Consider the following 11204-nt stretch of genomic DNA (forward strand, 5'->3'; position numbering starts at 1 on the left):
GGACACCGGGGGCTGGTTGGTATCTCCAGTCTGTGCCTGGCCCCTACGTGCTTCTGGTCTAATTTGTGCACCCGGCCAGGGTAGGACTCTTGCCGATGAGAGCAGCTCCTCCGGGGATGTCCGTGGCGACCCCGCGTGCCGTGGGCAGCTCTGACCAGAGGCCGGCAGGCAGTCTGCGGCAGCCACCTAGCCAGTTGAGCCCGCCCGCAGGCGAGCCCCCACAGCCCCGAGCTTTGGTCCCTGTGAGTTGACCTTCCTGAATGCTAGAGCTAGGTTTCCTGGTTTTGAAGCCAGAGGGAAGGACCCAGGACAACAAGAAGAGCAACGAATTCTGGAAAATAAATTTGCATGTCCAACAGTCCAGATTAGCCATGTTAAAATGAGTTTCTTGTATTGTACTCTACCTGTTCCTGCTCAGAAAGGACCTCCCTCGCCAAAGGGTCCCCTGTGCTCTGGCCAGGGCTCTCACCCCTGGTAAATTGCCCCTTCCTGCTCACTCCTCGACCTTCCTGGGGGAGGAAATGCAGACCATCAAGAAGACCATTCTGTCTTTTCTAGGATTATAGTGGGCCAGTTTTGTGCCGAGCCTCCCCTGGGCCTGTGGGAGGCCAAAGCTGAGGGTAGACCCCGGGACCCATTTTCTACCAGGAGTCTCGATCACTGCTTTTCATCGCTCATTTTTCACGTCTGGGAGCGAGCTGGGGCCGTGTGTCCCTCTGCTATGTGTTCTGCTGGAGCTGGTCTGTGGGGCTGAGGGGTTGGGGAAGGGAAAAGGGGAAAGACAAGAAAAGCAGGAAGAATGATGAAAGGGAAAAAGCCATTTTTACTTTTCTGCCCCATTTCTTCTCAGTCCTTAGTTCTGCTTGGTGTTAGGCACTCACTCTGTCCCAAGCATCGCACTCAGTCCTGGGGCCAGTCCTCTCCATTCCCCCCAGCCCACGTGGTTGAGGTCCGGTGAGGACATGGAGGACTACTGGGTTGTCGAGCACCCATCTCGACCGCTATCTCAGCCGTTTCTTCTGCCAGCTGGCTCGCCAAGGTCTCCTAGTCAAAATCACATTCAGGGAGCCCTGGGTGAGCTAGACGAAACATTCAGACCCACCAGAGGCTCTCAGTCTCAGTGGGGGAAGATGGACAAAGAATGACAAGAAGAACAATGAATTCTGAAGAATAAATTCCTTGCCCTAACAATCATCAGTGGTATCTATTGAGCACTTAATAGTTCCAGAGCACTGTCCTAAGCACTTGGGAAAGTATAATACAACAGAGTTGGCAGACACGTTCTCTGTCCATGTTGAGCTTACAGTCTAGGGGGGAGACAGACATTAATATAAATAAACAATTTATAATATCCAATTTAAAGATATGCACGAGGAGAGATCCTTGCCAAGGATTCAGAATCTAATCATGGGGCCAGAGGGCCACACTCCCAGCTGCTGGCCCCGGGAGCTATGAGTGGATGAGCCCCAGCCTCAGCACTAGCCTCGACCCCGGCCGAGGCCCCTGTCCAGGGCGGAAGAGCGAGGCAGAACCAGCTGGCAAGAAGCCGTGACAGTGACCGAGCTCCTGGGACCGACTCTCCCTTCCCGCCAGCGGTCTATTCCTGGATTTGGGCTTTATTCTGGCATTTTTCAGGCTGGGAATGGTCAGAGTTTGGGTCACCGAGGCTCCGGGAGGGCAGATCTTTTGCTGCTTTCCTCTGTCAACCCTGACATTTTTCTGTAGACTGACAAGGCCTTATTATGGTGTCACTGTGGTCTCCCCCGAGTTCAGTTCAGAAATGTCCCATGTGTGTCCGAGGCCAGGGGATGGGAGGGAGGGAAAGGTCAACCGGAGAGGAGTTGGGGTCCCGCCCAGCCCCTCGCCCACCCACCCACCCTCTTGCCCTGACCAAGACCTGGGGGTGGCTGCCAGCCTCAGGCTGGAACAAACCTTTCTTTCAGCTTCCAGTTCAGGAGGCGGGCAGTCTACCTCACTGGGCCAGGCCAGAGCCTGGATGGGCACCAGGTTGGAGGCTGGAGGTGGACCTTCCGGCGCCTGACCCGGCGCCTTGGCAAGAACCCTCCCTGCAGCCGGAGGGAATTTTGGAAACCGAACCCTCTCATCAGCAGTAAATTGAACACCCGAGACAGACCACTCCCACTCTTGATACTCCTGCCTCGGTTCCTTCGCTCACACTGTTCATCCACCACTTTCTCTTCCTTATCCTCCTCCTTCTTGCCCTCCTCCTCTTTCTTCTCTTCTTTCTCCTTCACCTCCTCTTCCTCCTCTGTTTTTAAAATGGTATTTATTATTCACTTTATGCCAAGCACTGTTCGAAGCACCGGGAAAATGCAAGATAATCGGATCGGGCACAATCCCTTTCCCACGTGGGGCTCACGATCCCAGGATGAGGAGGAAGCATTCCAAGATTCAAGCCTGTTTCTGGTAAAGGGCATAACCTCGGCTGGAGAAAGTGGAGTTGGGGCTGGAGCCCATTTTCCTCCTCCTTCTCTTCCTCTCCTCCCAAAGGGAGGGGAAGAAGTGGCGACCGGAATGTGAGCGGCAGGACTTCCCCTGTTTGTGGCAAACACTTTCTTCTACAGAGGCCCTTGAGCTGTGTGCCCAGGACCACCTTGGTGAGAGTTCACAGTTGAGACAGAGCAGGCTCAGGGTGGGAGGAGGATAGAAATGAATCCTGTCGGGGCTGTGTTGCCATCAGGACTGAGGATCAGGCTTCCGCCCACCCCGAAGTTTCCCCGATTCCCAGGACCCACTGAATCGGCCTCCTCGATCAGTGAGCGAATTACATATTTTCTTTTGGGAAGTAGCCAAGCGGAGCGGAGGGAGCAGGGATCTGTAATCTTAGCTCTACCACATGTCTATTGAGTGACTTTGGGCAAGTTATTTCACTTCTTTGTGTCTCAGTACCCTCATCTGTAAAATGGGGATTAAATACTACTCCTTCCTACTTAAGCTGTGAACCACATGTGGGAGAGGTATCGGGTCAAACCTGACTAACCTGTATCTATTTCAGAGCCTAGGATAGTGCTTGACACTTAAGAAGAGCTTAACAAGTACCATAGTTATCATTACTGTTATTAGTCAATCATATTTATTGAGCACTTACCGTGTGCAGAGCACTGTACTAGGTGCTTGGGAGAGTACAGCACAACAATATAACAGACACATTCCTGCCCACAACGACCTTATAGTCTAGAAGGGGAGACAGACATTAATATAAATAAATTATAGATATGCACAAAAGTGCTGTGGGGCTGAGGGGGGGATGAATAAAGGGAGCAAGTCAGAGCGATGCAGAAGGGAGAGGGAGAAGAGGAAAGGAGAGCTCAGTCAGGGAAGGCCTTTTGGAGGAGATTTGTCGTCAATAAGGCTTTGAGTTTGGGGAGATAACTCTCAGTGCTTCGAACAGTGCTCAGTGCTTAGAACAGTGCTTGGAACATAGTAAACACTTAACAAATGCCATAATAATTATTATAATTATTATTAAATGAGGAGGGAGGGAGTTCCAGGCCAGAGGCAGGACGTGGGCAAGAGGTCGGCTGAGAGATAGATGAGACTGTGGTACAGTGAGATGATTAGCATTGAAGGAAGGAAGTGTGTGGGCTGGGTCGTAGTAGCGTAGTAGTGAGGTGAAGTATAGAGTGACCTCCGCAACATCGCCCAGATCCGCCCTTTCCTCTCCATCCAAACGGCTACCCTGCTGGTTCAATCTCTCATCCTGTCCTGACTGGATTACTGCATCAGCCTTCTCTCTGATCTCCCATCCTCGTGTCTCTCCCCACTTCAATCCATACTTCATGCTGCTGCCCGGATTGTCTTTGTCCAGAAATGCTCTGGACATGTTACTCCCCTCCTCAAAAATCTCCAGTGGCTACCAGTCAATCTGCGCATCAGGCAGAAACTCCTCACCCTGGGCTTCAAGGCTGTCCATCACCTCACCCCCTCCTACCTCACCTCCCTTCTCTCCTTCTACAGTCCAGCCCGCACCCTCCGCTCCTCTGCCACTAATCTCCTCACCGTACCTAGTTCTGGCCTGTCCTGCCATCGACCCCCGGCCCACGTCCTCCCCCTGGCCTGGAATGCCCTCCCTCCGTACATCTGCCAAGCTAGCTCTCTTCCTCCCTTCAAAGCCCTACTGAGAGCTCACCTCCTCCAGGAGGCTTTCCCACACTGAGCCCCCTCCTTCCTCTCCCCCTCCTCCCCCTCCCCACCCCCCACCTTACTTTCATTCATTCAATCGTATTTATTGAGCACTTACTGTGTGCAGAGCACTATACTAAGCACTTGGGAAGTCCAAGTTGGCAACATATAGAGACAGTCCCTACCCAACAGCGGGCTCACAGTCTAGAAGGGGGAGACAGACAACAAAACAAAACATATTAACAAAATAAAATAAATAGAATAAATCTGTACAAATAAAATAGAGTAACAAATACGTACAAACATATATACATATATACAGGTGCTGTGGGGAGGGGAAAGAGGTAAGACGGGGGAGAGGGGAAGGGGGAGGAGGGGTAAAGGAAGGAGGGGGCTCAGTCTGGGAAGGCCTCCTGGAGGAGGTGAACTTTCAGTAGGGCCTTGAAGAGAGGAAGAGAGCTAGCTTGGTGGCTGTGCGGAGGGAGGGCATTCCAGGCCGGGGGGGGGGATGTGGGCCGGGGGTCGACGGCGGGACAGGCGAGAACGAGGCACAGTGAGGAGATTAGTGGCCGAGGAGTGGAGGGTGCGGGCTGGGCTGGAGAAGGAGAGAAGGGAGGTAAGGTAGGAGGGGGCGAGGTGATGGACAGCCTTGAAGCCCAGGGTGAGGAGTTTTTGCCTGATGTGTAGGTTGATTGGTAGCCACTGGAGATTTTTGAGGAAAAAATCTTACCTTACCTCCTTCCCCTCCCCACAGCACCTATATATATGTATATATGTTTGTACATATTTATTACTCCATTTATTTTACTTGTACATATTCTATTTTATTTTGTTAATATGTTTTGTTGTCTGTCTCCCTCTTCTAGATTGTGAGCCCACTGTTGGGTGGGGACCGTCTCTATATGTTGCCAACTTGTACTTCCCAAGTGCTTAGTACAGTGCTCTGCACACAGTAAGCGTTCGATAAAGACGATTGAATGAATGAATGAATGAGGTGAGGTAGGAGGGGCAAGGTGTTAGAATCCTTTAAAGCCAATGGGGAGGAGTTTTTGTTTGATGTGGAAGTGGGTGGGTTCTTAAGGTGAGGGGTAACATGGCCAGAATGTTTTCGTAGAAAGATGATCCGGGCAGCAGAGTGCAGTATGGATTGGAGTGGGGAGAGGCAGGAGACTGGGAGGTCAACAACGAGGCTGATACAGTAACCAAGGTAAGATAGGATAAGTGATTGGATTAATGTGGTAGCAGTTAGGATGGAGAGGAATGGGTGGATTTGAACGATTTAGTGAAGGATTTAGTGACGGATTGGATATTTGGTTTGAATGAGAGGAAGGAGTCAAGGATAACGCTAAAGTTACAGGCTCATGAGACAGGAACGATGGTGGTGCTGTTTACAATGATGGGAAAGTCAGGGCAAGAACAGGTTTGGGTGGGGAGATAAAGAGCTCTATTTTAGTTATTATTACATTACTATTTTTATTAAGTACCTCCTATGTGCCAAACATTGGAGCAGATGGAAGATAACCAGATCAGATACAGTGCCTGTCCCCTGTGAAGCTCACAGTCTAAGAAGGAGAGAGACTATTCATTCATTCATTCAATCATATTTATTGAGCAATTACTGTGTGCAGAGCACTGTACTGAGCGCTCCCTTACCCCCATTCTACAGATGAGGAAACTGAGGCCCGGAAAGGTTAAATGACTCAGCAGGCAAGCGACACATTATGGACCAGACCTCAGGTCTGCTGACCGGCTGACTTGTACCCGTGCCACTAGGCCATGCGGTCTCAGGCAATGCCCCAAACAAGCTAGGCTATGTTCTTCTTTATTCTTATCCAAACAACTATTATACACTGAATAGGAAACTGAAAGCAAGGAGAGCAGAGGATGTGTTTTAGGGACCTGACAAAACAAAGCCTCAGATACTGCAGCGTCCAAGCTGAGAACTGGGAGTCATTTGCTGAGGATACAGCTGCGTGACATACTGCTAATAGGAGTGGCTGTTTTCCAGCAGAAGCCTTGTAAAGAATGAAAGACCAGGAGGGAAAAGAGAGAACAGCTCCAAGTACAGTAAACATCAGTCAGAGTGACACAACAAGGTACGACATCTTTATGGGCAAGATGTGCACCTGAGTCCTGCAATGGCCTTTTCAGACAAACACAAGCACACACACACACACACACACACACACGCGCACACGCACACACACACACGTGAATTTTCTTAGGGTCAGTACTTTCAAAAACCAAAGACCTTCCTCTCTGCCCCGTCTCTATCCCTTCCTCGTCACTGGTTTGCCTCGCTCACTTCTCAACCTCTGGCCCCGTGGTTTGATTCTGATTCCTAGGCAAGTATCTCTCCTTGTTTTGTGGACTATTAATTGACCTTGTTTCTAGCTTTTTCACTGCTCGGCACTGAAATGTCTCTTTTTTCTTGGCTGCACTACTTCTAGGCGCTGGGACTGCAGGCCCCCGAGGGCTGATATTCTGCCCGTCCATGCACGGCACCTCTGGATGAGGGGACTGATCAGACCCAAACTTCGCAGTCGTGCTGTCCTGCTGCCCACAGAAAAGAGCCTTCCCCTGTGGGCCACTGACAGGGAAGGCTCCTTCCTGACCCCTGACCTGCTGACATCATGGGAGCTGAGCCATTATCAGCTCAGTATCGGGCCAAAGGCCCAGGTCCCAGGGCCCGGAGACGACATCAAACTTCCTGGGGGCTGGTGAGTGACTGCAACCCTGCGGCCTAGCTGAGAGGAAAGAAACTGCCTCAGCTCTGGGGGATCTGAAAGAATAGCCACAGGTGAAGCCTGGGCCCTTGGACAGGCTCAGTGAAATAGAGACAACGGGGGGATCTGGGCCTTTGAAGGCCCATCTCCTCCAAGAGGCCTTCCCTGACTAAGCCCCCCTTTCCTCTTCTTCCACTCCCTTCTGTGTCACCCTGACTTGCTCCCCTTGTTCATCCCTCTCCCAGCCCCACAGCACGTATGTGCGTAGCCGTAATTTATCGATTTATATTAATGCCTATCTCTTCTCTGGATTGAAAGCTCACTGTGCACAGGGAACATGTTTATTGCTGTATTATACTCTCCCAACATTTAGTACAAGTGCTTAGAGTATAGTGCTTTGCACACAGTGAGTGCTCAATAAATATGATTGAATGAATGAACCACCAGCTGATTTGGGGATCTCAATTCTTACCAGTTCTGGGTCTCACCCCGGCCTCAGCGAATCCATCCATTCAGCAGCCTGCCAGGGAACTCAACAACTGATCCGTCTGGTGAGGTTTCTGCCGAACCGGTGGCTATTCATTCACGGCCCTTAGTATCTGCAGCGGCAGATTTAAAACCTGCCAATTGGTTAATTCACACGGAAGCACACCCCACAGGTGTCCGCTCATCTGCCCCTCTTCTCATCCATCTGACCGTTCGCCAGTCCATCCACTTGTCTGCCCATCCCTCCGTGTCTGTGCGCCCATCCGACTGTCCTCACATCTACCCATCTACCCGTCCTTCTGTTCTCCCATCGGTCCATTTGCCCAACCTTCTGTGCGCCCATCCGTCCTTCCACCCTTCTGTCCATCTGTCCATCCTACCAACCACCTGCCCACCTGTCTGACCTCCCATCCCCCCATCCACCCGCCCGTCTGTCCTCCCATCTGCCAATCCTGATGACTGTCATGGGATTTTCCTTTTAGGTTCTTCCCCAGCAGGGTAGCGGCATGAGAAATCTAAGAGTCATGTCGCCACGGCTGTTTCGTCGCCACCTCCTTTCATTTGACATTGCGGTGCCTGGAGGCGGAGTTCATTGTGAGACTGGCTGAGGGCCCCACGTGAACAGTTTCACTCCCTCTCCCATCCCCCCTCCCCGGGAGCACCTGTTCTCTGCCACTTTTGATCTGCCAATACAAAAATGTGGAAGTCAGTCATTTTTATTCTTGCTGTTTGTAAGAGTATCTTCAGTAATTTGGAGCCCTGCCAGCCCTCCCTGCGTGTCAGTGCCCATGCCCGGGACGTTCTGTATGATGTCACATGAGAGTCTGTTTGAACCCCTGAAACTAGAGTGTTTCTCTGGGTTTGGGGAACCCTGCCCTGCCCTCCTGGCTCCACAGCCTTTGCATTCCTCTCCCAGGTCCCATTTTCAAAGGCTCCATTTCTGGTGGACGGAGGAAGACTGGAAGTTTCCAAACTTTAATTCAGTTCCTCCTTTTGGGATTCCACCACCTCCTCTCTGTTGACCTGCCCCAAGGCAGTTTCCTCCCTTGCTTACTGTCTGAAGCTGGCCCTACCCACTCCCTGACTCTCCGCTCCCAGTCTGAAATGTCGTAGAGGAAGCATCCATCTGCTGTATCTGCTAGTGTCTAGAGGCAGCAGAGCTCAAAGCCCGGGATTTACCATCACCCTTTCAGTGTTCTGCCACGGGGCAAAATGACAAAGTCTCCAATTGCTAGGAGCTGGAAAAGGTTTCCTGTAGGCTGGCCCCTTCTTCTGCCCAGGGTTGCCTTCGAGGTGAACAAAGGGATCTAGCCACAAAGTCCCCCAGGACCCCAGGTCAGATTTGTAAAGCAAAGCCTTTGGCTCCCAAGAACCAATGTGGCCTAGTTAAAAAAAGCACAGGCCTAGGAATCAGAAGGACCGGGATTCTAATCCCAACTCTGCTAATTTCTTGCTATATGACCCTGGACAAGTCACTTAACTTCTCTGTGCCTCAGTTTCCTCAACTGTAAAACAGGGATTAAATATCTGTTCTCCCTCCTACTTAGACTGTGAGCCCCATGTGGGACAGGGACTGTGTCCAACTGAATTAACTTTTATCCACCCCAGAGCTTAGAACAGTGTTTGATGCATAATCCTTAACAAAGTCACCCCCCCCAAAAAAAGACACCTGTGACCCTTCCCCATTCACCCATGTCTCTCCAGACGGGTGACCCAGGCCCGGGGCTTGTCCCCAGGGGACTGTCATCGCTAGTCGCCCGAGTTTTTTCTTTCCCACAGCCTGATTTCCTCTGGACTTGGCCTAGTGTCCTTAGGGACTGAGGCTGGGGCTGGTGATTCCACCCTTGACTTTCACTGGTGTTGATCAGATTCCCTCTGGGAACAGTCTGGATTCCCACCAGTGGCCCCAGCGGGGACACGGAGGCTAAAGGGGTTGGATGTCTTAGGAGAAGTTGCCCGCCGGCTGCCCTGGGGGATTTGGTGCCAGAAGAGGAAGGGTGAAGTAAGACTGGGTGCCCTGGAGGTGGAAACGCTGACACCTGAGGGGGAGGATGAGCATCAGAGCCTCGCCAGGCTCCTTCTCTCCTGGGGAACCTGACTTCTACGGAAATCCCAACTGGGTGTTCCGGCCCTCCTTCCTTCGGGCCCTGACAGCTTGGGACTCACACTCGGGCAAACTCTGATGCCGAAGGGCAGCATCTGCCCTCTTCAGCTCTGTGAGTTCCAGTAAACAGACCTTGCCGTCATGGGCCTGAGCTCTGAGAGATCGGTCAGTGGATCACTAGTTGATCACTCAGTGGTTGAAAATGGTGCTGGCCCCATGGGCAGGGCTGGGCAGTAGAGCTGAGGGCACACCCGCACCCAGGCAAGACTGCTGCCTGTCCAGTCATTTGGCTCTGTGCAAGGCCTGACTCTGCTGCCTTGCTCGAGCTGGCTGGAAAAGGGAAAGCCCTGAAAACATCCATTGGGGTTTCAAGTCAGAGAACAGACGTACCAGGTTCCTGACCCTGCTGGTGCCCTCTTCAGTTTGGCTGAAAGGAAGGAGACTGGGTCAATACCGTCCCTCAGGGACAAGGACCTGGGCCTCTGTGACCCCTCTTGGAGACCTTCTTCCCGGAGTTTCTTGAAACGCTCTCACCTGCCTGGGGCTGCCTCCCAAACTATCACCCTGCCTCCCCCGCCCCGATAACCAGCCTCAAGCCCGGTTCTCCCAAAGAAATAGTGAATGGGAGAGTAGCTTCCAGAAAAGGTTTCCAGAGGAAGCAGACTTTGAGCCACCAATGCTTTAAACTGGTGGAATATGATCAAAGAGTGTCGCCCGGGACCTAACATTTCTTGATTCTTTTATGCTTTAGCAAAGGCGCCGACTTATCACGTGCCCCTTGCCAACCCAAATATTTGGAAGAAGCTTCCCAGAAGTCATCCTGAATTCCCGGTGGGGAGCGCGGGGTGGGGGATAGAGCACAATAGAGTCTGGGCCTGGGACTCAGAAGGTCATGGGTTCTGATTCTGGCTCTGACATTTGTTTGCTGTGTAACCATGAGAAAGTCACTTCATTGAATCGCGTTTATTGAGCACTTACTGTGCGCACAGCACTATACTAAGTGCTTGGAAAGTACAATACAGCAAATAAAGAGAGACAATCCCTGCCCACAGTGGGATCACAGTCTCTGTGCCTCAGTGACCTCATTCGTAAAATGGGGATTGAGACTGTGATCTTCACGTGGGAGAAGGACTGTGTACATCCTAATTTGCTTTTATCCAGCCCAACACTTAGTACAGTGTCTATCACATAGTAAGCACTTAACAAATACCATTATTATTATTATTATTATTATTAATGTTACCATTAGTAGGGGTGAAAGGACAGAACTTGAATTTGTTCAAAGGCCCCTTGGATGGGCTTGGGGCTCAGGGTGGTGACTGAGGAGTGGCAGGGAAATAGTCCTGGAACTCGATTGGCTCTAGGCAGGGGTGCCCTCCCAGAATTTGGTTTGCACAGGGCTGGGGAGTCCTCACGGCACTGGGTTGGCCCTGGGTGGGGTGACACCTCTCTGGAAATGATTCCTCAAGGCCCTGACGGGTCCCAATTGGGTGAGGATCCAGGGGCAGGCGTGGACAGGGTTTACCTCGGTGCCACCACAGGCAGCAGGAGACGCTGGAACAGGTGATGATGAGGGTACAGGCGGCTGCGAGGGGGGCCAGGATGAGGAGGAGCCAGGAACTGTCCACTGGGGTCTTGGGTCTTGAGATACTGGTGAAATCTGCAAAACCAGGACCTGTGAGGATGGGGTGAGCAGGGAAACACTCCTTTCGAGTTCAGACCAAAGCAGCCACTTTGGCCCAGTG

Source organism: Tachyglossus aculeatus, chromosome 18, assembly GCF_015852505.1.
Source record: "Tachyglossus aculeatus isolate mTacAcu1 chromosome 18, mTacAcu1.pri, whole genome shotgun sequence".
Classification (NCBI taxonomy): Eukaryota; Metazoa; Chordata; class Mammalia; order Monotremata; family Tachyglossidae; genus Tachyglossus; species Tachyglossus aculeatus.